The sequence below is a fragment of the Eschrichtius robustus genome, chromosome 12 (assembly GCF_028021215.1).
Source record: "Eschrichtius robustus isolate mEscRob2 chromosome 12, mEscRob2.pri, whole genome shotgun sequence".
NCBI classification, from domain to species: domain Eukaryota; kingdom Metazoa; phylum Chordata; class Mammalia; order Artiodactyla; family Eschrichtiidae; genus Eschrichtius; species Eschrichtius robustus.
Genome location: NC_090835.1, coordinates 103,773,065 through 103,800,932, shown reverse-complemented (window position 1 = coordinate 103,800,932; position 27,868 = coordinate 103,773,065). Strand labels below are relative to the sequence as shown.

General features: G+C 47.8%; 1 long non-coding RNA gene across 1 annotated transcript; it reads right to left on the bottom strand.

The window, feature by feature from the left end:
* Positions 1-1,031: 1,031 nt before the first annotated feature.
* Positions 1,032-23,673, bottom strand: LOC137773974 (uncharacterized). The gene is made up of 4 exons (XR_011075765.1): positions 23,585-23,673; positions 17,615-17,669; positions 5,086-5,138; positions 1,032-1,264 (listed from the first exon to the last, which is right to left on the bottom strand). It is a non-coding gene; the product is annotated as an uncharacterized lncRNA (long non-coding RNA).
* Between the last annotated feature and the right edge of the window lie 4,195 nt (positions 23,674-27,868).

The window sequence follows — 27,868 nt, the reverse complement described above, 5'->3', positions numbered from 1 at the left end:
TAACTACATGAAAACTTCGCTATGGTGTCAGGGTATTGGCATGACAAAATACACCACCAAGTCAAAAGGTAAACAACAGAATGGAAGAAAATACTTGTATCATTATGACAGCCTTAGGGTTAATATCCCTAATACTTTTTTAATCCTATAAATTAATAGAGGAGAAACAACCCAAAAAATATACAAAAAATAATATATAGACAGGCAATTCACACAAGAGGAAATGCAAATGACCAATAAGTTTATGGGGAAAATGCTCAAACTCGCTAGTGATTAGAGGGTCAGAAATTAAAACAACGAGATATGATTGGACAAAAAGTTGACAGCATCCAATCTTTGTGAGAAGGTGGAGAAATGGTCGCTGTCAGACATTGCTGGTGACGGTGTGATTTGCTCTATATTTTGCAAATTAAACCGTTTCGGTACAAATTAGCAATCCCACTTCATCTTTTCTATAGAAGTAAAAGCTTTAGTACTCATTTACATGGGATTTCAGTTGCAGTATTATTTATAATAGTAAAAAACTAGACACAATTGGAAAGTCTATCCATAGGACTGAATAAATTATAGCAAAGTTTTGTGTATAATATTATGCAACTCAAATGATTTAGGCCTCGATATATTGATCTGGGAAGATAGCCATGCTACGTTGTTAAGTGAAAAACAGATTGCAAAATAATGGGTATAGTATGACTCCACTTCTTTAATATAAAACAATATGACATATGATTTGCATTTCTGTACAATAGGAAATCAAAAGAATCACATCCAATTCTGCGAAGATGGAGGAGAAACTGGAAGAAAGGAGGGGAGAGGATTAAATGGGTTTTTTTATGCCGTTCTTTATTGTTTAAAATTGTTTCAATCAACATGTGGTACTTTTATTAAAAAAAAAAAAAATCATAAAAGGCCAAGAGACTTGTGTACCAGGTAGGAAAAGGTCTGCCTGTTTTTTTATATCCACGATGAAAGAAGCAGTGCCAGGCAGAGGGAAGATCCAGCCCCAGCTGCCCGGGGGGGGGGGAGGGGGAAATGAAGGCCTGTGGGCTGCTTCCAAGCTTCCGATTTAGAGGACGTCCAAGCTTGCCGTCCTGCAAAGTATCACAGGCAGTGTCCTGTGGCGTCCCATAGCCAGGCCACCAGTCCTAATACACCAAGGCAGAGACCTGTGACCAGCACCCGAGATCCTGTTCTTCCTCCAGGGTCACTGTCTTCACTCACAAGGTCACACTGTGGTCCCCATGCCTTTGGCCTCCAGGTCTACCTTCACCGGGAGAAAAGAAAAATTAAATCTTCAGCTCTTATAAACGACTCCAATAAACTCAAACTCGTGTTATGAAATTCCTTTTAAGAAATAAATAATTGAAATGTTGACACTCAAATCTGCGTGTTGGTGAATGGCCTTGACTTCCGTTTCTGAGGAATCGCAGGTTAACCTGCTACAAACGTGGCTCCTCGTAAATTAAGAAGGGAGGTCAGAACTCACAACTGCGCTGGCTTTTTTAAAAACTTCTTTTGGGGGGGGGTGTTGCAATTTACCTCATCCATGTGATTATTCACTTGTTAAAGGGAAATTTGAGACTCACGCAAAGAGAGGAACCTTTTATGGAGACTTCCATCTGGGGAACAGATTTATGAGGCTTTTTGGGACCCAGAATAACTTTACTGGGATGAAGCACAAGGCAGGGCCACCCCTCCCCCCGCCCCGCCCCGCCCCCCAAACTGAGCGCGTGGGGCTCGGAAAACCAAACGCAGAAAGATACCCGGATGGAAGGGTTCAGGGGGCATTAAGGTTGAGACCTGAATAAAGCCAACCTTTTTAGAGAGAGTTAAATAGAACTGAGCTATTCTTTAAGCGCTGATCTTTTTCTTTCTTTTTTTTTTTTTTAATGACCTCAACCATGCGGCTGCTCTGGGCTTTAGAAGCTCAATTTGAAATCCAGGGAAGGAAGTGACAGAGCGATGTGGCAGGGCAGCTGCCAGTCTCAAGCGAACATGTGCAGGATGTCACAAAGGCACGGGAGCGCCAGGAGCCCAGCATCGTGCCCGAGTGGGTCATTCCCCTGCAAATCACACGTTGGCGAGTAAACAGAAACTCAACCGCTTGACGTGAGCTGTAATGGAATTAAAAGTGGGCGATTTCATAGCAAATGGAAGCAAAGTAGGAAGCAAAGTAGCTTTGCCACAAGCAAAGTAGGAAGCAAAGTAGCTTTGCCACAAGTTTATTGTCAGAGACATCTTTCCAATCATTTTTTGTTTGGCTTCACAATACAATATTGAAAAGGGGACCCCAAAGTGCTCTGCTGGGAGACTGGAAAGCATACGAACCCTCAGTGCTAAAGATGACACAGCACAGGAAAACAAGCAGACAAAACTGAAGGCAGGGGCTCGAACAGAAACAACAGGAGCCTAGGAATTCCCTGGTGGTCCAGTGGTTAGGACTCCTCGTTCTCACTGCCGAGGGCCTGGGTTCAATCCCTGGTTGGGGAGCTAGAATCCCAGAGGCCGCATGGTGCATCCAAAAAACAAAACAAACAAACAAAAAAAGAAAAACAAAGAAATGACAGGAGCCTGATCCATAAGCTGGAAGTGATGAGAGCTGAACTATTCACAGTAGCCAGAAAGCAGAAACAACCTGAGTGTCCACCCACTGATGAATCAATAGACCAAATGGGATGTATTCATACAGTGGAATATGATTCAGCCTGAAAAAAGGAAGGAAATTCTGACACACACTACACCATGGATGAACCTTAAGGACATTATGCTCAGTGAAATAAGCCATCACAAAAGGACAAACAAACACTACCTTATTCCACCGATATGAGGTCCCTAGAGGTAATCAAATCCATAGAGACAGAAAGTAGAAGGGTGGTTGCCAGGGGCTGGGAGGATAGAGGAATGGGGAGTTAGTGTTTAATGGGGACAGAGGTTCAGTTTGGGAAGACAAAAAAGTTTTGGAGATGGATGGTAGTGATGATTGCACAACAAAGTGAATGTACTTAGTACCACTGAACTGTATACTTAAAAAAGGTTAAAATGGTAAATTTTATGTTATATATATTTTAGCAGAATAGAAAATTAAGCAGGCAAGGCTACATTTTTCATCAATTCAACAAGCACTCTTTGTACATCTACTCCACGCTAAGGACGTGTGCAAACAAAGCCACACATTGAGAATACAGGATTAATAATCCAATTCAGGTTTGGCTCACGTACTGCCAAACGTCTCACTGAAATTGAAAGTAAGTCCACTCAATTCTTTAAACATTTCCACCCCAAAGTTCAGACTCCTAAAAATTACATGTTCCCAAAATCTGACTTGCTTCTGTGCCAGTTTAATTTCCCAACTCTCCTCCTGTTTGCTTGTGGCCAGAAATATGTTTGCAAACTATCGATTCAAATGTTTTCAGGGTAGCGAGCTCACTCTGTATCAGATATAACCTTGACCCCAAGCTCCTTCCAAAGACCCCGAACTATGGCTCCTTTGAAGCTCCCACTTCAGTCTGAGGGACTGGCCTGGTGAAGACAGCCTTCCTTTGGGTGGGAGACAGGGAACGTAAAGACTCCTCGAGGGTGACGCACTAGGCAACAGTAAGTTAAAAATAACTCCAGTTCTCTTTAAGTTTCAGTTCATTAAACAGTATATGGCAGTGAGTGCTGGTGGGGAAATCTAGACAGGCGTGCATTTCAATCCCGACTCTGCCGTGAAATTCATTATGTGATCTTGGGCAACAGCAAGTTTCTGAACCTTGTACTCTCAGACTGCCAGTGGGGGAAATAATTGTAATCTCAGAGGGCAGAGTTCTCAACAGGAGGGGCCTGGAGAGGGAGAGAGAGTCCTGCTGCGGGTGGAAGGACAGATCACAGTTGATACCATGACCAGTAATTAAAACACACTCTATATTCAAAGAGGATCATTATAATCACAGCTTTGGGAGGATTCAATAAGGACAGATGCTGAAGGCATCTGGAAGAATACCTAATAAGCAGCCAATATTATTAATATCAGCTCCCTTCAGGCCTCTAAACAAAATGCTTTTGCAAAAGTCCCTTCTGGTCAGGGTCCACAATTCTTTTCTGCATCCCTTCAAATCTTCCCTTCAAAACGACATACAATGTACATAAAATATGGGGCTTAGCCTTCATCACGCAGGTTTTCACTCGTAGGTGGTATTTCTTGAGCATCTTCTGTGTGCAGGGGACCTGGGTCTGGCTGAGGCGGCGGAAACCACACCAGGAACAGACGACTTGCTTCACAGGAGGTGGGTAGCCCCAGGCGTGCAGATGCAGCCCAGGCAGTGGAAGTCTGCTTACTCGCTAAGGGCAGAAATGACCACAGATCTCGGGGCAGGAAGGCCTTGGGAGCTTGTTCACTGACTCTCTTGTAGCCATAACTCATATTTCCTTTGCAGTCTTGCGTGGCTCACAAGCAAACCAGAGTGGCAAAGTTAGCCCAAGTCACTAGGGCAGACCCTAACCATCGTTCTTGCCTCCTTTTAAATCCAGGACTCAGCTCAGGCCCTAAGGAGAGGCAACTTAGCATAATGGCAACAAGCACAATCATAAACGTTACCAAGACGTGGATTTAAATATTGGCTGTGTCACTTGACACTGGGGTGACCTCAGTTAAGAACTTAACCTCTCTGGGGCTCCATTTCCTCATCTATAAAATAGAAAGGAAAAAAATATTTACAGTTCGTGAAGATTAACCAGGTCAGAGCACGTAACACAAGGCTTAGCACGTAGTAACTGCTCAATAAATAATCATGAATTAGATCACACAGGAGCAAGACCCAAGACCCAACATTCATTAGCTTTTGCTATGTGATAGGTACTGTACTAAAAGTCTTACATACAGAACTACTATCTCAAGCTTCACCGTAATTTTATCAGGTAAATATTATCTTTTCATAGATGAAAAAAACAAGGCTTGGAAAAATAAAACACCCTGAGTAAGACCACAGAGCCAGGATTCAAAGCTCACCTATAGTACTCAAAACCTCTCTTGCATCTCACCTCCCCGGAGGTGTGGTGATTAACCCTCACCAACCAAATGAGTGTGTCATGATAATGCCCACTCACCTCCCTCGAAAAGTATGAGGGTCCACTGGTGCCACAGATCTGGAAGACACAATCTGTGTGAAGAGATAGACAACGCAAAGTGAAGCCATTATGAAAAGGCATGGATCCTGCTTAGAGAACCATAGTCTAACAGGAAAAACAGGCAGGACACACAGAACTAACCCAGTGCAGGATAATCAGAGCAGGGCCAATGCAGGACAAAAGGACTTTGTTTTTCTTTTTCCTTTCCTTTTCTTTTCTCTGGGGGTGGATTAGGTGTTTATAGCCCAGACAGAGGGCCACGTCGGTCATCACCCTCAAAGGGACTTTAAAAGAATACACTTGCTCTGACTTTATTTTTTTTAATGTACCGTTTCTTTTTTTAAATATTTATATATTTATTTATTAATTATATTTATTTTGTCTGCACCAAGTCTTAGTTGTGGCACACGGGATCTTCGTTGCAGCATGCAGGATCTTTAGTTGCAGCATGCAGACTCTTTGTTGCAGCATGTGGGATCTAATTCCCCAACCAGAGATCGAACCTGGGCCCCCTGCACTGGGAGCACGGAGTCTTACCCGCTGGACCACTAGGGAAGTCCCACATTTGCTCTGACTTTAGTTCACTTTGGCTCGAGAAGCTTTATGAGAAATAGCTATAACATACACATATACCCTATTCACTGTGTATTTGCTTCAAATTATGTTTCATTCAGACAATTGTGCATCCTGAATGAGTTGCTATATACCTGTGGGACAGCAGGGTAGTCAACAGGACTGGCTTTGAAGGCCCCTCCTACTCCTGGAAGGAGGAGATGAGGCGGCCCTTTGAACGGCAGACCTGGCAAAGACAGAACCCGGGGCCTCGAAGCCAAATGGCATCAGAGTGAGGAGGGTCCCCAAAGCCCATGGGTCCAACCCCTACCTCCACCCCAAGCCAATGCTTGCAGCCCCTGAGCAGGAGAGGGTCAGCGACCCTTTAGCCCCTGTGGAACGTTCTCAGGGGACTCACCACCCACTGCCGCCCCCTCCTAAGACCACTATCCTGTGCCTCTGACCATGACACCTAGTTTAACCCGTTGGGTAGGAATCTGCTTAGAAATATGTTCACAATATTACTCAGCCATCAAAAAGAATGAAATAATGCCATTTGCAGCAACATGGATGGACCTAGAGATTGTCAAACTAAGCTAAGTCAAAAAGAGAAGACAAATACCATATGATATCACTTATATGTGGAATCTAAAATATGATACAAATCAACATATCTACGAACCAAAAAGAGACTCACAGACATAGAGAACAGACTTGTGGTTGCCAATGGGGAGGGCGTTGGGGGAGGGATGGGGTGGGAGTTTGGGATTAGCAGGTGTAAACTATTATATATAGAATGGATAAACAACAAGGTCCTAGTGTGTAGCACAGGGAACTATATTCAATATCCTGTGATAAACCATAATGGGAAAGAATGTGAAAAAGAATGCATATATATATATATGTATGTATAACTGAATCACTTTGCTGTACAGAAGAAATTAACACAACCTTGTAAATCAACTATACTTCAATAAAATTTTTAAAAAATAAAAAATAAATGAAATTTTAAAAATATGTTGGGAATTCCCTGGCGATCCAGTGGTTAGAACTCAGTGCTTTCACTGCTGGGGGTCCAGGTGCGAACCCTGGTCAGGGAGCTAAGATCCTGCAAGCCTCGTGGTTTGGCCAAAAAAAAAGGGAAAAAAATGTTCACAGATTAGGTGCTTTTGCTAGCACTTAGGAGTTTACAAATGAGAACAGAACTCTCTTCATTTGAGAACAGGTCCCGACAGCGTGTGTTACGTGTAAAGTCTCCCCTTTTCCACGTAGACATGGTGTTTTCGTGGTTTCCTGCATGTGGGCCCATCTGCGCTTGTCCACTGTGGCCTTGGTCAGTCCATCACTGACCCAAGCCGTCCTATTCCCACTGCTGTGCTCGTGAGCCCAGTCCGGCTTTAGTGTCCAGAACCAGGACCGACCCCAGGCAGGAGGGGTTTATGGACTGTTAACCCAGCCCTCTGATACTTATCATCATCTTCCTTGACCTCATCCAACTCTGTCCACTATTTCACCCACCTGTGGTCTCGGGGGTTTCTCCAGACACCACACCCCTGCCCAATATTTCAGTTCGAGAAAATGAAATCTTCTCTCATTCCCCTTGTCTGGAAATCCTGGAATTTCTGGAAATCTGCCTAGTGTCCCAGTTCTTCTCAAATCCCCCTAGAACAGGCTCTGCTTTGCTTTTGCAAGGTATGGGGCGTGCTGCTCTGAGGGCCTGCCCCGCCCACGGGCAGCTCCGGCACCTGCTCTGCGTCATCTCGCCCTGCCACCTTGGCCTCGGCTTACCGGACCAGGTGTCAGGCCTTACCCCAAAGTAGCCACCTAGAGACCAGCCTGAGAAGGCACTGTGACCCCATCCCCAGGCCCATCCTCAAACTAGGTCTTTATTGTTTAGGATCTCTGAATATAACACACATCGAGAGGATCAACAGGGAGTAGATGGTAACAGGAAATAGAGAGCCTGCAGAAAGCAGGAGTCACGAGACTGCAGAGAGAAGAGAGTTTGAAGCAGCAGGAGAGCAGCGGGGAGAGAGCGGAAGTACCACAATGGGGGGAAGTCACCATTTCTGAGCGGAGAACAGCTGGTCGCTAGGGTAACACTCAACCTTGAACAACCTTCCCGTTCCCCAAGAGGCCTACGGAAGCATCTCCCACCTCCCCCAAAACCCCGTCTCTGGGTGTCCCTCCACCAAACCCCCATCACCTGCAGCAACCGGCCTCAGTCTCCACTCTCCATCACCTGAAATAACCAAACTAACTCAGCAAGCATCCCTCCCAGGGACCGGGGTCCATCCCTGAGCCACGACTGGGCCTCGCTTCCCGCTGTGTCCACTGAGTCACGCCCAGGCCTGTGCTCAGAATACAGCAGCCTGTGGCCCTCACCAGCTCCCAGGACTACCACAGGCCCCAGAGCAGGAAGACCTGAGTTCTTGCTGTCTTAGCCTCTTCCGGCAAGTGACAGAAACTTCCCTGTGGTTATTTCCTCATCCATGAGCTGAGAGTGACCATACCTGCTCCACACACTGGCAGGGATGCCAGGAGCATCCAGTGAGGTGATGGGAGGGCATGTTGGTTGGAAGACCAGCCACACCTGCCAGAGGAGGTAGCATCACCTGGGTGATGAATGACCATCCCGCCGTCAGCGCCCCTGGTCCTCCCCCCAGCCCCACCTTCTGGGGCTCCCATCCTGCCCCTCAGACCCACAAGGCATGCCATCTGCGGCTGTTCCCTTTGACGGTAACTCCTGCTCCATCAGGGCAAACGCCCAAACCTTGTTTCTCAATGCCTCCCTCCTTTTCTTCACCTTTGCAGAAGCCGAACTCTCCTCTGAGAAGTCTGATTTCCCCCGGGTCACCACCATTACTCCTGGAGAGCCAGGAGTTTCCTCCACGCCCAATGGATGCCACAGGAGGGCATGAGGACGTGGCATGAAACTTGGCCAATGTATACCACGTTGAGTGGTATAAATCCAGCAAACCGTCAACTCTGCCCTCTTTTAAACTTTCCCAGCCTGGACTTCATCACTAAAAGGCACTTGGTTCAACAGCCCACTCTGGCTCTGACTGACCTCATTGTCCTTCGGGCATCTGTGGCCAGCGGTTCTCAGAGTGGAGTCCCCAGACCAGCAGCAGCATCTGGGGACTTGTTACAGACGCACATTCTCAGGGCCTCCCAGGCCTCCTGAGTCAGAAACTCCCCGGCTGGGGCCCAGCTCTGTGTTTAACAAGCCCTCCAGGTGATTCTGATACAGGTTCAAGTTTAATGACACCTGTCCTAGGTTATAAGCCTTCTCATCACCCGGACTGCACGAGTCCACCCATGTGCTTTCTTGGTTTCCATTCAGGGCACGGATGCAGACATCCCCTTAATGGAACGGAAGGTTCTGATCCACTGCTGACTCATAAAGGCCGACAAGTTTGCTCTGACCCCTGCTCAGCCTCTCTCCACTGTCTGATTCCCATAACAGCAGCTCCATTTTGGGGGGTGCCGCACCGTGCAGCTTGAGGGATCTTAGTCCCTGACCAGGGATCGAACCCACGCCCTCGGCAGCGAAAGTGCAGGATCCTAACCACTGGGCCGCCAGGGAAGTCCCTTGATTCCCACAACAGCATCTCCAGAGGTTCTTCTTTCTCCCTAAGCTCCCATCCCTACTCACTCTCCCTTTCAATAACAATGTCCTCTCGTGTCCTGGTGAAGGCTGCTGGGGTGCAGAACAAGGGGCTCCACACCTGTAGTCGGAAGACCTCAGCTCCCCACTTCCTGTGTGTGATCTGAGGAGATGGGTTAAATGGACAGCGGATGTAAGGCATCTGCTCACCAGACATTGCTGCCCGGGGCCACCCTCCGCTCCTCTTCCTGCCCTTCTCTGATCTCCTTTCCTCACCTGTATAATCAGGATGGTAAGACCTATGTCTTATAGGCCATAGCGTTAAGTCATATGCAAAACAAGAGGGTCAACGCAAAACCCTCTGTCAACTTCAAGCCTTGCTAACCAAAGTGGGGTCCAGCAGCAGTGGTACCCCATGGGAGTGTGTGGGAAATGCAGAGTCTCAGGGCCCACCCAGCCCTACCGAATCAGAATCTGCATTTCAGCAAGACCCCCCAGGGGATTCGTCTTCACTTAGAGACTGAGAAGTGTGATTGAAAGAACTAGGAAAATATACGATAAACATATTCCTATCCTCAAGTCCCCATCAGCCATCTTCTCCTCCCCGCCTCCAGGAGAAGGACCACCCCCTTTTCCAAAGTCTAAAGCAGTCATTCCTAACCAGCTGGCACATTAGAATCATCTGGGCCAAACCCCAGGCCAATTACATTAGACTCTTTTGGAAAAGAGCCCAAATCAGTGTATTTTAAATTCCCCAGGTGACTCTAATGGGGGCCCAGGGGAGACACACCCTTCCCGCCAACCACACTGAGGCTCCGTGACGTGGATTCTATCATCTCACGGGGAAATTTGCTGTCACACCATGAGCCTTATCTCTCTCTCCAGAGCTGTGCCTCGTGCCTTTCTGCTCACTCCCTGCCCTCACTTTATCCACTGAGCCCCCCTTCACGTCCCCACCCCCTAGCTTACTTTTCCCTTGGGATCCTATCATTGTGCCCTGTGGCTCTCCCTTGACCAGAGTCCAGTAAATATTCACGGGCGTGGATTTTTAGCTTTGCACACGCACAACGCCGTCTTCTGGATGCGAAATCTCCCCTTGATCTTGTCCTCCTTCCAACCATCACCCTGCCCTGCTTTCCTCCCGAGCCAATCACGAACCAGTGGTCCCCACCGCCAGCCTCTGCATCCTCAGCAGGGGGACACCTGCCCACACTAAGCCAGATAACCTCTCCCACCACCTCTGCGGCCGTCACCACAGCCTTCAGACTCTCGGCTCAAGCTGGAGGACTCTGGAAAATGTGGTTTGTTGTTACGGGTTCATTGCTAGTGGGTAAACAAGGGAGGATTCTTCAAGGGACCTCCAGTTTCCATGAAACAATAGGAGCCCAAAGAAAGAAGAAAGGTTTGGTTAGGTCCCACCTGGGAAACGCCTGCCCTGGACTGAGGCTCTAAAGGGCTCTTTTTCCTTCTGTGGCAAATGAGCTGGAAGGGAGTTCCACCTGGACCCAAAGCAGAAGCCAGACAGGACCAGAAGAACACACATACCGGCAGACCTCGGAGATACCAGGGGCTGGGTTTCCACACCACATAACAAAGCAAGGATCCCAACAAAGCAAGTCACACGAGTGTTTTCGTTTCCCAGTGCATGTAAGTTATGTCTGTGCTCTACTGTAGTCTATTAAGTGCCCAATAGCATTAGGTCTAGAAAAACAATGTACATACCTTAATTTAATATACTTTTTTGCTTTAAAAAAAAAAAAAAGCTAAGCAACATCTGACAACACAGGGTTGCCACAAAGCTTCAATTTGTTTAAAACGCAATAGCTGTAAAGCGCGGTAAAACCCAGTATGCCTGTACTTCTTAAGGAAACACGGAGAAAAGTCCTATGGGCTACACTCTGTAGCTGAACAAAGGAACCGGAAACTTGTTGTTCTAGGAGTCATCAGGACACTGGTAAAGCTGTGTGACAATCGCCTCCCTGCCCTGTACACTCACACACACACACCTGTCGCCTGCAGGTGCTGCTAAGTTCTGGAAGCCAGTCTTGAAGATAAGCCATTGCTCACGACTTAACCTTCAGTCACTCACTCACCAAGTACGTGATCTATGCCTTCTCCGTGCGAGGCGAGAGGGACACACAAGGTCATTAGAGAAACACACAAAGTCATGACACAGCCCCTGACCCGAGGACTCCAAAGTCTAGCGGGGAAGAACAAAACATAAACAGATCACAAAGTGACGCCAGTGGTTAAAAAAAAAAGTAAGTAACCAGTGCTATGGGACATAGGGTAGAGACCCACCCCAGGGGGCCAGGAGATGAGATGAGGTTTATGGTCCTGAGGCCACCAGAGCTCCAAGGACGAAAGCAGGGACTCACAGGGACTCCCGCTGATCCCTTTCATCTTTTTTTTCCACTCCCCACACGTTAATTTACTGAAATGAGGAAATCAAACACCACTGTTTTTAAGATTTTTTGTCAGAACTCTGAAATGGTTGCACTGTTCCCACCGGAGACTGTAAGAACATCTATTTCCACAAACCCTAAAACACCTCGGGGTACTCTCACGGAGACACCGAGAACGCCACGCTGATAGGTGAAAACAGAATCTCCTGGCTGTGTTGATCTCTTCCATTACTTGTATAATTAAACACATTTCCAAGTTCAATGGCAGGAATCCATCTTTAACTTGCTTCTTCCTTCTTCACCCCCTCCCCCAGCCATGTTGTTTTTCCTTTGATGGTGTCTCTTTGCTTTGTCCCTGTCTCTGCATCTCCGATGTCCCTAAGCCCACGTCACCACTCCCCTATTTCCCTGGCCTCACTTGTCTCCCTGGCCCCAGTCTTCCCCTCCTCCAGCCCACCCCCTGCATCACGTTTATCTTGCTGAAGCATCACTCTCATCAGATTACACCCCCCATAAGAAGCTCAGAGATTCCCAGTTGCACAACACTTGAGTCCTCTGCTCACTTTCCAGACTCTCCATGGGGCCCCTCCCTGCCCTCCTCATGTCCATCCACCCCTGGTCTCAGCCCGGCCCTCTTCCCACTCCTGCTGCCCCAGCCAACACCGTGCTTCTCGAAGGCATCACACTTCTGACCCCTCCATGAACCTTTTCCTGGTTGCTGGACAGGAAATCGACAACTTGTCTTTCTAAGTTGCAATGTAGTTCACCATCTGTGACTAAGAATCCAGTTTCCTATAGAAACACGTGACACGTTGATAGGCTGCCTCACCGAAACAGCCGAAACTCAAAACAGAGCTGAACCACAGTGCCGATGGTCCTGCCCCGAATTCAGGGCTCTGGGAGGTGTGTGGTACTTCTAGAAATGGCACATCCCATCAGAGAGACCGCAGCTCTGTAAAATCCCTCCTCTACCAGCACTGCTCTGTGACCTTGGGATGGTTAGCTCACTCTCTGAGCTTTGGTTTCCTTGGTGTCACAAGTTGGGGTTTCCAGGATGTAGATGCTGAGATGGAGTTTGGTTTGCAGGGTATTTATTAAGAATGGACACCTGCAGAAAGGGAAATGGAGCAGTCAAGTTTGGGCAGAGAGAGATGCTGAACTTCAACAAAGCCTCAGCCCGCCCCGTGGGGACATCGGGAGCATATGTGGTCCATCAGAGCCGTCCCTTGGTGGCCAGGCTTTTGTACTCCTGCTGGGATCCATTATCACTGTGGACGGCCCAGGGTACACATGACATTGAACTAGAAGCTGACGGCTGGAGGCTCTCTGCTGACTGCATTCCCCACTGCTGGAGCTACCAGCCTTTCCTTGGAGGACCTGGGCAGCGCATCTTCGTGCCCACCACACTTGGTTGTAGAAGGAGGATGATAATGATAGGCCCTACCTTATGTTGTTGTGACATTGAAATAAGCTCCGCATTCAGTACACAGCATACCTGGTACGGAGTGGGCCCTCAGTACACGTTTGCTGTGATTGCCATTGGCATCCTGGGTAGAGTAAGACTGGAGGAAGAGTTGCCCCCTTTCTTTAATTCATCTGGTGCATACGTATGGACCACACCACGTGTCAGGCACTGTTCTTTGACCGGAAGTGCTGGTCTGAGGATACGTGCAGTCCATCGGTGGCCAGGGCAGTGCTCATCAAGGAGAGAACATTTGAGCCAAGACTCGAAGGAGACGAGAAGCAAGTGGTGCAGCCATGCAACAGCCCTGCGGAGGGAGAGCGCCTAGAATGTTCGAGGCCAAGGGCGAGGGCAGAAACAGAATGAGCAAGAGGAGAGCGGTAGGTGAGGTCAGAGAGGGAACGAGACCACTTCCCAGGTGGGGTTTTGTGCCAAAACAAATCACGCTCGGATGTGGTCAGATCTCACCGCCAACCGGAGGTTCAGAAATGTAGGTGACATAGCAAAATGATAAACAACACCCTCGGCATTAGTCAGCACGATGAAGACTGTGGGAAACTCCACAGGAAAAATGACCTGGTTTCTTCAAAAACAAGCAAAAATTGAAAAATGGCAAGGGAAAAAAGGTAAAGGGGAACCTATAGATTAAAAAAGACAAGCATATCGGGACTTCCCTGGCAGCCCAGTGGTTAAGACCACACGTTTCCACTGCAGTGGGTGCAGGTTTGATCCCTGGTCGGGGAGCTAAGATCCCGCGTGCCCCACGGCGCGGCCAAATAGAAAAAGACAAACATGTCAACCGACCCCACAACATAAACCTTATTTGGATCCCGATTCAATCAAGCGAGCTGTCTTACCATCAGCAGCAGCAGCGTCCCTATCTTATAATTGAGAAAACATTAAGCGCTGAGTAGAAATTTACTGATAATAAGGAATTACTCAGGAATGGTGGCCACATGATTTAGGAAAGGGAGATGATGCGTCTGGAATCTGCTGTGAATTCAGGGCGGCCCCCAATCCCAGAGCTGCAGACAAGTATTCAGATAATAACTGTGTTTCGCTTTCCCAAATTCCTGTCCAATATGAGCAGGGAAGAGTGGCCCCAGGCCATCCCGGTCAATACAGCCAACAGGCCCAGGAACATTCCTGCTTGCCCATCTCACCTCTCTTCCTTGGAATGCTGTATGAGGACCAAGAAAACTCATCCACCTCAAATTGCAGCCATGTGCAGGGCATGACACGTTGCCGTCAGTCCCTACCTTTTTCCCCCAGCTCTGAGGAAACTCTTCGTCATCCTGCTCACATCCTGAACTGGGAAGTCCCAGCTTTGGCCTCTAACTTGACTTGAAGGCTGACTCTTTTTCTTTCCTTAAAAGAAGATTCACACTCCGTCCATCTCCACTGCAAGCCAAATGTACTGCATATCAGAAAGCGCACCCCTCGATCACATGCAGTATTTTCTTAAATGTCATAGGAAGGCGGTTTCTGAATTAGATGATTTCTACTGACACTTTACCGTGGATTCTGGAAGGATTGGAAAACGAAAATGCACAGCCACTGGAAACTTCATATGTGGGCAGCGGGTCTATTAGCACCCCCTCCCCCTTTTTAAAAATGAGAATACCTTTTCATCATCAACATACAATGCCCCTTTCCCCCACAAAACCTACTCATTTCATCCACTTGAAATATCTAAGAAACTGTGCTTTAGCTTTATGCCTGGAAACAGGGATCTTGCGGGCCATTCCCATGTGACTAATAAAGCTTACACTCCCCGCCAACAGACAGATTTGCATGTGCTTTCTGTTAAATTAACGAAGATTTGCTTAGAAGACACGATACCCAGAAGAGAATAACCCATGATAGTCTTCATAAACACTGTTTCATGAAGAGACAAAAAACAGGAAAAAAAGATACTTGAATGAGAAACAATTTTCAGACGTGCCACTATCCAGCTATGACACATCTTTTGCCTCTTGAGATACTAATTTTCTCATCTGTAAAATAAGGCATTTGGACAACATAATCTCCACCATCGCTTTCTGCTCCAAAATGCTGTGATCTCTCTAACTGACTGCATTCTTTCTCACTCACCTTTCATCATTTATTTCCAGGGCAGTTAACAGGAATTGAGTGTATGTTGAAAACAAAACAATGTAATAAATGATTGCAAAGCAATACATAGTAAAGATTAAACAAGTCAATTTGAAAAATACAAAGGATAGGGCTTCCCTGATGGCGCAGTGGTTAAGAATCCTCCTGCCAGTGCAGGGAACACGGGTTTGATCCCTGGTCCAGGAAGATCCCACATGCCATGGAGGAACTAAGCCCTTGCACCATAACTACTGAGCCCACGTGCCACAACTACTGAACCCGCGCACCTAGAGCCCGTGCTCTGCAACAAGAGAAGCCACCGCAATGAGAAGCCCGCACACCACGACGAAGAGTAGCCCCCGCTCGCCGCAACTAGAGAAAGCCCGCGCGCAGCAACAAAGACCCAATGCAGCCAAAAATTAATTAATTAATTAATTAATTTAAAAATAAATAAATAATACAAAGGATAAATATATGCATTTCAGAAAAGAAACACAAATAGCTGATAAATACATGAAAAGATGCTCAACCTCACTAGTAATCAGGAACATTAAAATTGCAATGAGATGCCATTTTTCCTCCATCAAGCTGGTAAAAATATAAAAGATCGATAATAAGTGTTGGCAGGGAGGTGGAGAAATGGCAGTAGACCTGGATTTATAAATGCATACTTCTGATATTCACATACGTTACATCATTGTGTGTAACAAAAAAAAAACTGGATGCAAACCAAGTGTCTTTTACGGGGAAATGGCTAAATATAGTACAGCCATGCTCTGGAATACCATGCAGCCACTAGAAAGAAAGAGGCAGATTTATATAAATTGATAGTAAATTATATTCAAGATACATTGTCAAGGGAAAAAAGCAAGTGACCAAGCAGCATGTAGAATATGGTCCTGTTTCTATAAACCTCTTCTTTCTCCTGTCTCTCTCTCTATATATATGAGTTGTGTGTCTGCGTATAAATATGTTTATATATGCACGTGTACAAACATGTATGTGAGTACGTGGCTAGATAAAGACCGGGCCACCTCGGAAGAGGGGAGTGGGCTGCAGGAGGCCTGCAGAGACAAAGTGGCCACACATGGTTGCATGGACCGAGCACAGGGACATTCATACAGCAGACGTCATGGATTTGCATATTTATTGTTATACAATTTTCTGGCAGCCAGCAGGAGTGCCTTTTTCTTTCTTTCTTTTTCTTTTTTTTTTTTTAAGAAATGTCTTTTATTGTCATCTACAGTACTTCTTTCCCCCTGAGAGACAACCCTATTGCCTCCTTTAACTTTTATTTATATATTTATTTATTTATTTATTTATTTATTTATTGCCACTTCGCACTGCTTGCAGGATCTTAGTTCCCCAACCAGGGATCGAACCTGGGCCCCGGCAGTGAAAGCGCCAAGTCTTAACCACTGGACCATCAGGGAATTCCCAGGAATGCCTTTTTCTAAATTCACACAAGTATACCGCCTAGGCTAGTAGCAGTCCTATGAGGGGGGACTTTCATCTTTTTTCTGTATACCTATGCATTATTTTTACCACAAGCATGCATCACTCTTACAATTAAAATAATTGGAAAATCTGAACATTGACCTTGACTTCAACTGGCTAACAATCTAATAGAAAACTGAAAAAGAGAGGGACCAAAATCAGACTCTAGTCTTCTAGCCCGATCACTCTCAGGTATCTATTGCTTTCTGAAAATCCTCTCTTCTAATTCTGGCAAATCGTGTGATTTTTAAAATCACAAAAATCAAACAGCTCCATCTTAAAACATCACATATTCCCTCAGTTTTCCAAAATCTCCCAACATCTCCAGACACCCTTTTCATAATGCCTCAAACTCTGCCACTACCCTCCCCACCCACTCTCCCCACTGAGGGGTCTCCCACCCACAGTCAGCCATTTTCCTTGAAAGGACTCTGGTCCAGGGACACACAGGGTCAGGCACCAGCCAACCTGAATAAGTACTCTTCTTAAAGTTTCGGCGGTCCCACCTGAGGGCCCCCCATTCTAATGAGATGCTTTCATATTTCATTCATGAATTCTCCCTCAGCCCATTCCATTCATTGCCTTATTGATTCGACACAAATACTGACCACCACCTGCTCTGAGCCAGACCCTCAGCTGGCTGACTCACTCACATCCTCACCCTCAAATCTCCCACAAGGCAGTGATGCTGCAATTCAGCCCTGGGGCTGCAGAAGCCCAGAGGAGTGACATCCTGTTTGGAAGATGCAGAGGGCTTCCAAGAGGAAAGGCCACTAGGACTGAATGCTGAAGGACAGAGGAAGGCAGGAGAGGGGACTCTTGGCAGGCGTGGTAAAGTTACACCACAGCCAGAGCAATAGAAGTTGGGGAAGAGAGTTGGAAACTGACCGCACGTGAAGGAGTCTGGAGAGGATGCGACAGGTCCTGGGGAGCCATCGAGCCACTGAAGGAGATTAAGAGGAAAAAACACAATCAGCTCCGGTTTTTGGAAATATAGTCACGGTAGTGGTTTGAAGGCTGCCCTAGAGGAAGCAGAATTAACGTCGAGAAGTCCAGCTAGGAGGCTGGTGCTCTAGTCTGGGCCCTTGGCCTTTCAATATTGGCTCAGACAGGAAATGATGCTCGAAGATGAGCCAACCTCATACACTCCGAAATAAACTGCATGATATTGAACTTGCAACGCTCTTCCATTTGAAGCCAAGTTTGGATTTTAAGAGAATACAGAAACGTACCAAATGTTACTTTCTACTTGAATTTTGTAACTTACATTTTTCCGTTTTAAATTAATTTCATTTTACTTTATGTTATTTAAGCCTAAATTCAAACTGAATGAAAACTATATCCAATAATGTGGATGTTCACTATTATTCCTGGAGTTTACCTTCAATGAAATCTTTCTGTCTCAGAAGATGTTGGAATATCACTCTGCTTTCTTTACTTTTTTTTTTAAGACCAGATTCTTTTTTTATAATTTTTTTAAATTAATTAATTTATTTATTTATTTTTGGCTGCATTGGGTCTTTGTTGCTGCACGCAGGCTTTCTTTAGTTACAGTGAGCGAGGGGGGCTACTCTTCGTTGCCGTGCGCGGGCTTCTCATTGCGGTGGCTTCTCTTGTGGTGGAGCACGGGCTCTAGGCGCGCGGACTTCAGTAGTTGTGGAGCGTGGGCTCAGTGGGCTCAGTAGTTGTGGCTCGCGGGCTCTAGAGCGCAGGCACAGTAGTTGTCGTGACGGGCTTAGTTGCTCCGCGGCACGTGGGATGTTCCCGGACCAGGGCTCAAACCCGTGTCCCCTGCACTGGCAGGCGGGTTCTTAACCACTGCACCACCAGGGAAGCCCTCTTTACATTTTAAGGTAACTAATCTGTAACTATACTTATATTTAACCTAGATTATACCTACCCTTGCTCTGCTGTTGCACAGGTAGTCACAGATGACTGGTGGCTATTGAGTACATGAAATACAGATGGTCAAAACTGTGAAGTGCTGTAACTGTGAAACACACACTGGGTCTCTAACATTTTGCATGAAAAAAGAATATAAATTATCTCATTAATAATTTTATACTTATTACATGTTAAGATGATAATGTTTTATATATACAGTTAGTTTAAAAAACTGTCATTAAAAAACAAAAAAACACACCATAGATAACTGATATATATATATATATTTTTTAAAGGCTCTGGTTGTTTTTTTTTTGTCTGTTTGTTTTGTTTTTTAATTTATTTATTTTTTACTTTTGGCTGCACTGGGTCTCTGTTGTTGCACCCGGGCTTTTCTCTAGTTGAGGCAAGCGGGGGCTACTCTTTGCTGCGGTGCACTGGCTTCTCATTGCGGTGGCCTCCCTTGCTGTGGAGCTCCGGCTCTAGAGCACAGGCTCAGTAGTCGTGGCACACGGACTTAGTTGCTCCGTGGCATGTAGGATCTTCCCAGACCAGGGCTCGAACCCATATCCCCTGCATTGGCAGGCGGATTCTTAACCACTGCGCCACCAGGGAAGCCCGATAACTGACATTGAATAAACTCTAATTTTCATCCATCGGGTGGAAAAAAAAGAGAATACAGAAATTTAACTCTGGTTCCAATTACATTTCCTTAAGACATTTACAGAAAACAGGAGTTGGCGTGAATATGTTTCCTCCGAAGACTGATCAAAGGCACTTAGCTTCCCTTTAGGAATCTGCAGTTTGGACTTCAGGGTTTTTGAAAAAAAAAAAAAAAAAAGGTGAGTTTATTTTCTCAGCCACAAACTGTAATTTGCATTTGGCATCAGCCTCTTAGAATTAGTAATTTCCCTCTTTCTTGCACCAAGCACATAGCTCACACTTTAACATAGAAGTTCTTTTCTCCACCTTCCATACCATTCTTCAAAATGGTAGAGAGAAATGGGAAGGAAATCAGGCATGAAAAAAAGAGAAACCCCATGAAAAGGATCTCTCATGTCCGGAGTTGAGAGTTTCTTTCATGTCTGCTAAACAAACCTGGGAGCCAGCCTGAGAAATAGAACATCCTGAACAGCTAGGAAATTCTGCATGCGTCCCCTCCAGGTAACGCCAGTCTGATCCTCAGTATTTCTTAGGGTCAAAAAAGCCCAAATGGAAGGGAGAAAATCCAGGTCAGCTGTATCAGGAGGAAGCCTGGCCAGAAAACAAGTCCATCAGGACAGAGGGAGTTATTCAATCTTCAAGTTTGAACAAGACCCGAGTTCTTCAAAGGGGGCGCAGCCTGGTGCAGAGAGCGGCGGGGTGCGCCGGGGAATCTCAATCACTACAAGAAGGACCACTTCTGAAAGGAAAATAAGGGATTCAAAGAGTTTTTGAGACGGTACACATTTCTCACACAAAACACAAACTTTTACCTAAAAATCTGCTGCTTTTCCAAGTACATTGAGAATTAACTGGAAAAGTTGTGTTTGGCCCATTCTCTTTCTGTTGGGGATGTTTTAATAACCTAAAGTTTCTGAACATACTATTCTCTCTATAAATAAAAAAGAAGAAAGTCTATATAAAAGCAAGTAGAAAGTATTTTTATAGAAATAAACTAGATACAGATTCTGGGCTGAACGGTTAACCATTAAGTACACACACACACACACACACACACACACACACACACACACAGCATATACAGTGACCATTGCCATACCAACTAAACGTCTTTAACAATCCACGTCCTGGACGTTTGAACTTTTCCTCCAGAAGCCCAGTGTTATCGCAAACACCATCCCATTTCTATACACAGCATTCCCCGACTTTCACAGAGGCTGAGACTATCCCCATTTTGTAACTATAAAGAAGTCAGGTGCCTAAAGGCTAACTGACTTGCCCCAAGTCACAGAGTCATCAGCCAGGACCTACATGCCAGGCAGGCAGGCAGACAGCAGAGCTCACAGGAAACCAGCTATGCCTCGCCAGGCACTAAAATTATATTTTAGTATTTCAACAACCATTTTGGACACGATCTTTCCCCCAAAACCACACTGTAATAGAGTTGTCACTTGTGTCCCAAGAAGGCTCTTTGATGGTGCAGAGTTCAACAAACCTCTTCCTTCATCCAAACTGGTTTGCCCAGCCCTCCCTACTCAACAGGTGAGAAGAGATGAAATCTGGGAACCAGGACCTGCAAACAGAGCCAACTCAAAACAGAGTCGTCACTACCACTGCAAGTTTCCCCAACCTGGGTATTTGACTAATTCCCATTCAGGACATAAGTCAGAGCCTTTACACTTAGGGTAAATAGCAACCAGCCAGTTAGGACAACCAGCCCTAAGACACTTTCTCAATGTGCCCTAACGCTGACCCCTCCTTATAATGCCCTTCAGGGTCAAGTCTCAGTTCTTGACCCCAACTGTCCTGAACTGATGCCAGTCAGGGAATGTGCCTCCTAGCTCTGGGCCTACGCAGATGCACACTCCTGCTCTCCACCCCACTCACCCCCATGCTATCTGCCACTTCTTCCAGGAAGCCTTCCTGATCTCCCTAGGCCATATGTTTCCATAGTACCCTGTCCCACTCCTAGCATAGAATTTCAGGCAGCACCCCACAGGGTAACAACCTGTCCATCTGTCCTCATCCCCGACCTACACCATAAACTCCATGAGAGCAAGGGCTCGTCTGACTTTGCCTTTTACACCCCAGCAAACACCAGAGTGCCTAGTTGTGAATAAATAACTGAATGAAGGTTTGCAGTCGACAATCATGCATGGCTAACCGTTAGGGCAGGCATGCTGCTAGACCCTGAGGATAGAAAGGTGAAGTTCTATCTTCTGCCCTCAGGTCAATTCTGATCTATTAATCCATGATGCTTTCTATCTTTATTTTACAAAAACACAACTACACAATGGGTAACTGGTAGGAAGGGGCCCAGGGAGCCCTAGAGCTGGTTACAACCAGAACAAAGATCTCCTTCCCACTGGTATCAGTGATGTTCCTGAAATGTTGAGACTCAGATCTGCTTTCAATTGCTGCTTCGTGAGAACTAACAAATAGATGAAAATATTCTAGGCCACAAGGTAGCATCATGCCTTGAGGCCAGCCGGATGGCCAACTCCCCAGAACAATGAGATTCCAAATGTTCATCTGAACAGGGACAAAAGAAGAGGGAGGGCTTCCCTGGTGGCGCAGTGTTGAGAATCTGCCTGCCAATGCAGGGGACACGGGTTCGAGCCCTGGTCTGGGAGGATCCCACATGCCGCGGAGCAACTGGGCCCGTGAGCCACAATTACTGAGCCTGCGCGTCTGGAGCCTGTGCTCTGCAACAAGAGAGGCCGCGATAGTGAGAGGCCCGCGCACCGTGATGAAGAGTGGCCCCCGCTTGCCACAACTAGAGAAAGCCCTCGCACAGAAACGAAGACCAAACACAGCCATAAATTAATTAATTAATTAATTAATTTTTTAAAAAAAAAGTAAAGGGAGATATGAGAGAGACTCTGTTTTCCTTTCCTTGCAGCTGTCCATTCCAAAAAGAACTGCAAATAACATACAACCTCCACCCTTACCCCCTACCCCCTCTACCCACCCACCCCACCACCGGCCAACTGAAAGGGAACAATCCTGACATCCTTGACCCTTCCTGAGCTGTTTCTAAACTAGCCCCCGCTCCACCGCTTTAAACGGAGACCCTAGTCAGTGGTTCTCAAAGTGTGGTCCAGGGACCAGCAGCGTCACTGTCACCTGAGAACTTGTTAGAAAGGCAAATTATCCGGCCCCTCCCTGGACACACTGAGCCAGAAACACTGGGGTAGGGCCGGGCCACCTGTGTTTTAAGGGGCGCTCCACGTGAGCCTGATACACGCTCAAATTTGAGAACCACTGCCTAGTTCTCTATCTTCAGGGCGCTGACCGCTTGCAGAGTTCTCTTGTTTATTTACTTGCACGCCTAATTTATTTATTGTCCTCTCTCACTGGAATGAACACTGCATGACAACTGGGAACTTGCCGGTCTTGCTCAGGGCTCTGCATCTTCTGTGGTTTAGAACAGGCTGTCACATCGTGGTGCTCGGCAAATATTTGTCGAGCAAACAAACAAATCTTCCTCTTTTTTGCTTGTTTTCCCCCAATTTCCCCGGAGCTGGCCATGAACAGTCCCGAAAGGAGTTAAGCCACCCTCGTGAGTCATCTGGCCAAGCCCGGTTATCTGTCGGTGGGTGATAAGCCTCCAAGGACAGGAGCTGTGACACTACACGGCCGCACTTCATCAACCCTTTTGCCCAAATCCCCAGGACTGCAGTACTGGCTCACAACTGTCAGAATTCACTTTTCCAAACGTCAGAGGCCTGATGATTTCCCATAATCTAGACATCTCAGGCCCACCAGTGTGTGCAGGACCGCTTAGGAAAGCCCCTCCACAGGAGAATCAACCCTGTGCAGCTCCTGCAGCATTTGTGGTGAGTGGGTGCAGCCCGGCACAGCACCCCCTGCGCGGCGCTCCCACCTCTGTTTACACAGCCACCCTCCCCTCTCACACCACCCAGGGAAGGGAAACCAGCCACCCGTTACCGTGCTGAAAATCCCGTCTACAAGTTTCATGGCAGAATTGTTGAGAAGTTCCCCTATCAGGTCCAAGTGGCAGGAAAGCCACATCTTGGGGGAAGAGGCAAGGGAAACAGTCATTCATAAAAAGAAAGATAATAGCTGCTACCTACCCTGTGCTGTACTATTATACATACTGTGAAGTTGGTTTTCCTCATCGGAGGCTCAGAAAAGAGCCCTCCCAAGGCCATCAACCATGGACCTTGACCTCTAACCCAGCTCTGACCCCAAAGCCCTTCTTAACCTCTGAAAAATCACAAACACACTGTGACCCTCGGGTCCCTCCCTAACATGGGCCAAGCCAGAGGCAGCGTTTCACTTAAATACCTGGGCAGCAGGGAAAGAGAAAACGAATTTCAGGAGGGATAAGCTGGACCGTTTGAAGGGCCCTGGTTAAGGGCACTCCGGGCTTCCGGGTTCTTCCCACCCGCCCACCCTGGGATGCCACGCCCCCTCCCTGGGTTTGCCTTGGGCCTGCCTGGACGGTTAATATTAACCCCAGGGGATGAGCACCCTTGTGGGTTCGCGGGGCCTCCAAGGGCGGGCGGACGCTGACTCACTGCCTCTGTGGCAGCCACGTGTCTCCACAGCTCCCGGCGGGCCGGCGGGCTCCTGCACTGAGCCGAGGGGGCCCCTTCACCGGGGCGAGGAAGGGGAAACGCGGCTGGTTTTGCGTCTCCATCAGAGGGCGAAGGGAACAAGAAGGAAGTTCCCAGAAGCTTAGCCCAAAGCATCCCTTGATCGGCTCCCCGCGGCCGGCCCCCTCTGCCTTCTGCATCTCCAAAGGTTTATCCACTTTCCCCCAATCGTGCCAGCTCCCACGCGAGGGAGGGTGGGGCTGTGGAAGGACGATTTGTAAAAAGCTCGCTGGCGCAAACAAGAAAGGGTTAAAGGCCCCTTAGCCCCTCCGCGTGGCTCCTGCGGGTTCCAGAAGCCAAGATCCAGTCTCCACTTCTCTGTCCTGCCCCCATCCTCAGTCCAGGTCCTCCCTGCCCCGAAGACAGGAGCCCGAGGCTGGCTTCACCCCAAGCGCCTCAGCAAATCTCTGAGCCAGGATGGAGAAGCTGGGCATGGGGCACCTTTCTTTCTGTCCGCATGTGCCTCCCACCAAAAATCGAATTAAGTAAAAGGAAAAAGCTACGTGCGCTTGAGGTTATGGAGACTGACAGCTTTATAAACTTGGCACACACATGGAAATAACAGGAGAGCGCGTAGGACCTACAGATTTTAAATTACAGTATTCTGAATGGAAGCGCTCACGCCCAGAGGAAGTTTGCCCTCCTGCTTCTCCAGATGCCTTTAAACCCCAAAATATCATGGCCGGGTTGAGACAGCTTTGGGGACGCTGGGAAGAATACACCCACCCTCTCCGCTCTGATGCCTCCACCCCAAGGAGGTTTGAAACCTCAGTACGTTCCAAGAAAGCCACTCTCCCCCCGGCTGGGCTGTTGGTAGTGCGGAGTGGCATGTGGCAGAGGTAAGGGGAGGGAGGAGGGGCCGGCACGCAGATAGAGCTAACCCAGCCCCGGCGCAGCTCTGAAACAGAGGCCTGGGCTCCGGAGGCTGGAAGTCCCGCTCTTTCTGTCGCGCTGAAACACGCCTGGGTGCTGCATGCTTGTGGGTACAGGCTGCTCCCGCCTTCTGAGCAGAGGAGGGCCCTTCACCGGGGCGAAGAAGGGGAAACGCGGCTGGTTTTGTGTCTCCATCAGAGGGCGAAGGGAGCAAGAAGCAAAATCAGCCAGGGCCCAGCACCCGGGTAAAAACTGAGGAGCGCAGACTCAGAACACGTGGACAGATTGGAAGGGGAGGTAAAAGGTGTGACCAGCCTGGGCAACGCAGCAGCTCCCTCCGGCGCCCGGGAAAGCCTTGAGGACGGAAGCCTCGCTCCCTCTGGACCACATTCGCCTCTCCAGGGAGCCCCCGCTTCCCGCTGCGTCTCACCCAGCCCGCGGGGGGCTGACACCCCTCCCCAGGCTGCAGGTCGGAGCACGGGGCTGACGCCAGTTCCACAGTCGGGTGAGCTGCACGGGGACCTGGGTCCTGTCCCTCCTGCCGTGACCCCAGTTGCAACAGTGGGTTAAAGTTCAGAAGCAGCCCGGTGAACACATCCACGGTGATAAGCCGCACCTTTGCTGGCAGATAAGCCCAGCAGGAGAGAAAACACTGGACAGCACCTCCGAGCTGTCCCTCCAGCTGGCCTCACTACGGAAGGCCTCGGACCAGACTTTCTGGTGCTGACAACCAACTACAGCAGGATTAACGGAATTTTAATATTTTTTCCAAAATAAACAATGAGTCCAGTGCTTTATTTTTCAACACGCTGCTTAAACATCCAGCTTGTTTTTTTTCACTGACGTATAGTTGATTTACAATGTTGTGTTAATTACTGCTGTACAGCAAAGTGATTCAGTTACATATATATATATATGTATATATATATATATATATATATATATACACATTCTTTTTTTTATATTCTTTTCCATTATGGTTTATCACAGGATATTGAATATAGTTCTCTGTGCTAGACAGTAGGACCTTGTTGTTTATCCATTTCCAGCTTATTTTTATTTGTTTGGTTTTTATTCAATTTATTTAAACAACAACCCCCCAAAAAAGTGTTCACCCATTCCTTATTTTTAGTAAAATAGACCACAAGTCCGCCAAGCGGTGTTTTCAGAGATAAGGCCACGGAGGTTCTCCTTTCAGGCTGCTCATGGCATCAGGGTTAGGGGTCACCACACAGACCCAAGGAATGTTGGTTCAGTGAGTCAGCCCCGAGCCCCAGGTGCTGACAGGAAGGACATGGGTGTCAGGCTCTTCTGAGGGGACCTGAACTTTGTCCTCTAGTCAAAATGTTCACCTGGGCCCAGAATTTTCAACTCAGCATCCCACAGCCCTCAGAGGGGACCTGAACTTTGTCCTCTAGTCAAAATGTTCACCTGGACCCAGAATTTTCAACTCAGCATCCCACAGCCCTCAGAGGGGGAGTTATTACTGGGCTTAACTGATTTAGAGAAAGTGGGGAGAGATACAAAAATGGAGTCCCAGGGGCTTCCCTGGTGACGCGGTGGTTGAGAGTCTGCCTGCCAATGCAGGGCACATGAGTTTGAGCCCTGGTCTGGGAAGATCCCACATGCCGCGGAGCAACTGGGCCCGTGAGCCACAGCTACTGAGCCTGCGCGTCTGGAGCCTGTGCTTCGCAACAAGAGAGGCCGCGATAGTGCGAGGCCCGCGCACCGCGATGAAGAGTGGCCCCCACTTGCCGCAACTAGAGAAAGCCCTCGCACAGAAACGAAGACCCAACGCAGCCATAAATAAATAAATAAAAATTTTTTAAAAAAATGGAGTCCCAGCCTTAACGAGCTTACAGAGGAGTTACACAGAAAAGTTAACAGAAATACAGAGTGGTCCGACCCAAAAGGTCTGCAGAATTGCCATTGTTTAGGTGGAACACGTGTGGGTTAGACTTTAAAAGAAGGGAATAGTTAGGAGAAAATCCCAGTGGCCTGTGGGTCTGGAAAGGGAGCATGGGAGACAGGACTTGACAGCAGGATTCCATAGTAATGGAAAACAGCTGCTGTTCTCTGATCCATCCACCCTCCTCATGCTTTCTCTTTCCACACACACCCCTGGGCAATCTCACCCTCAGCTTCCACTACCGACACTCACAAATCTTTCTCTTCAGCCCAGCCTTTTTCCCTCAACTCCAGATTCCAGGGGTCTGTGAGGGGACCTCCCCGCTGTCCTGACGAGTGACTCTCACTCACCATCTTTGTCTTCCCTTCCTACCTGCTCTGGCTCTTCTCAGTCTCCCAGCTCTGTGCACCTGCCCAGGGAGATGTCCAAGCCAGACAATCCAGGCTCACCTGCGACTGTGCCTTCCCCTCCGGGGCCTCCATCCCAGCCTGGCCAATTATACCTTCTGATGGGCTCACAAGCCAGCCCCGCGTCCCCTCCCCCAGGGACACTGTGTCTTTGTTTCAGGCCCTCATTATTTCTGTTGCCTTCTACCTGGTCTCCCAGACTCTAGTCTTGGTGCCTCTGATGTTTCCTAGCGGGTGGTCTTCCACTGGACCCTCCTGGCCGGCTCCCCCTGAGGCCACGTGAAGCCCTCTCTCCAGAGCATGGCCAGAAACAAAGAGCCCTGGGCTTTCCCGAAGCACCTACCTTTTCTGTGCAGCTTTTTGAAGTGATGATTTTTAAAGCTTAGCGCGTACTTAGCAAGACTAATTCATGACAATGGGAAGCTTCCAGGCAGTGCATATTGCTAATGGCACCCATCAGTAGGCCACCCAGAACGGCTTAGTTGGTTGTGTGGCGCTGTTCCCTGTTGCCTGCCCTGCACCTCGGTGGTTAGTTTGCACTCTTCATGTGGGATGGTCAAGACCTGGCCCATTTACCTTCCAGTCTCCAGATGTACTGAGCTCCACCCGGTTTTGAACCACCTGAGGGTGTCCTACTGGGCGGGGCCCTCTCCAAGCTTGGGCATGGAAGGCCCTTTTCCTCTCTGATTTCCCTGGGGACTCAGTGATTCTCAACCAGGGGCAATTTTGTCCCCCAGCAGACATCTGTCTACATCTGGAAGCATCTTTATTACTATAACCTGGA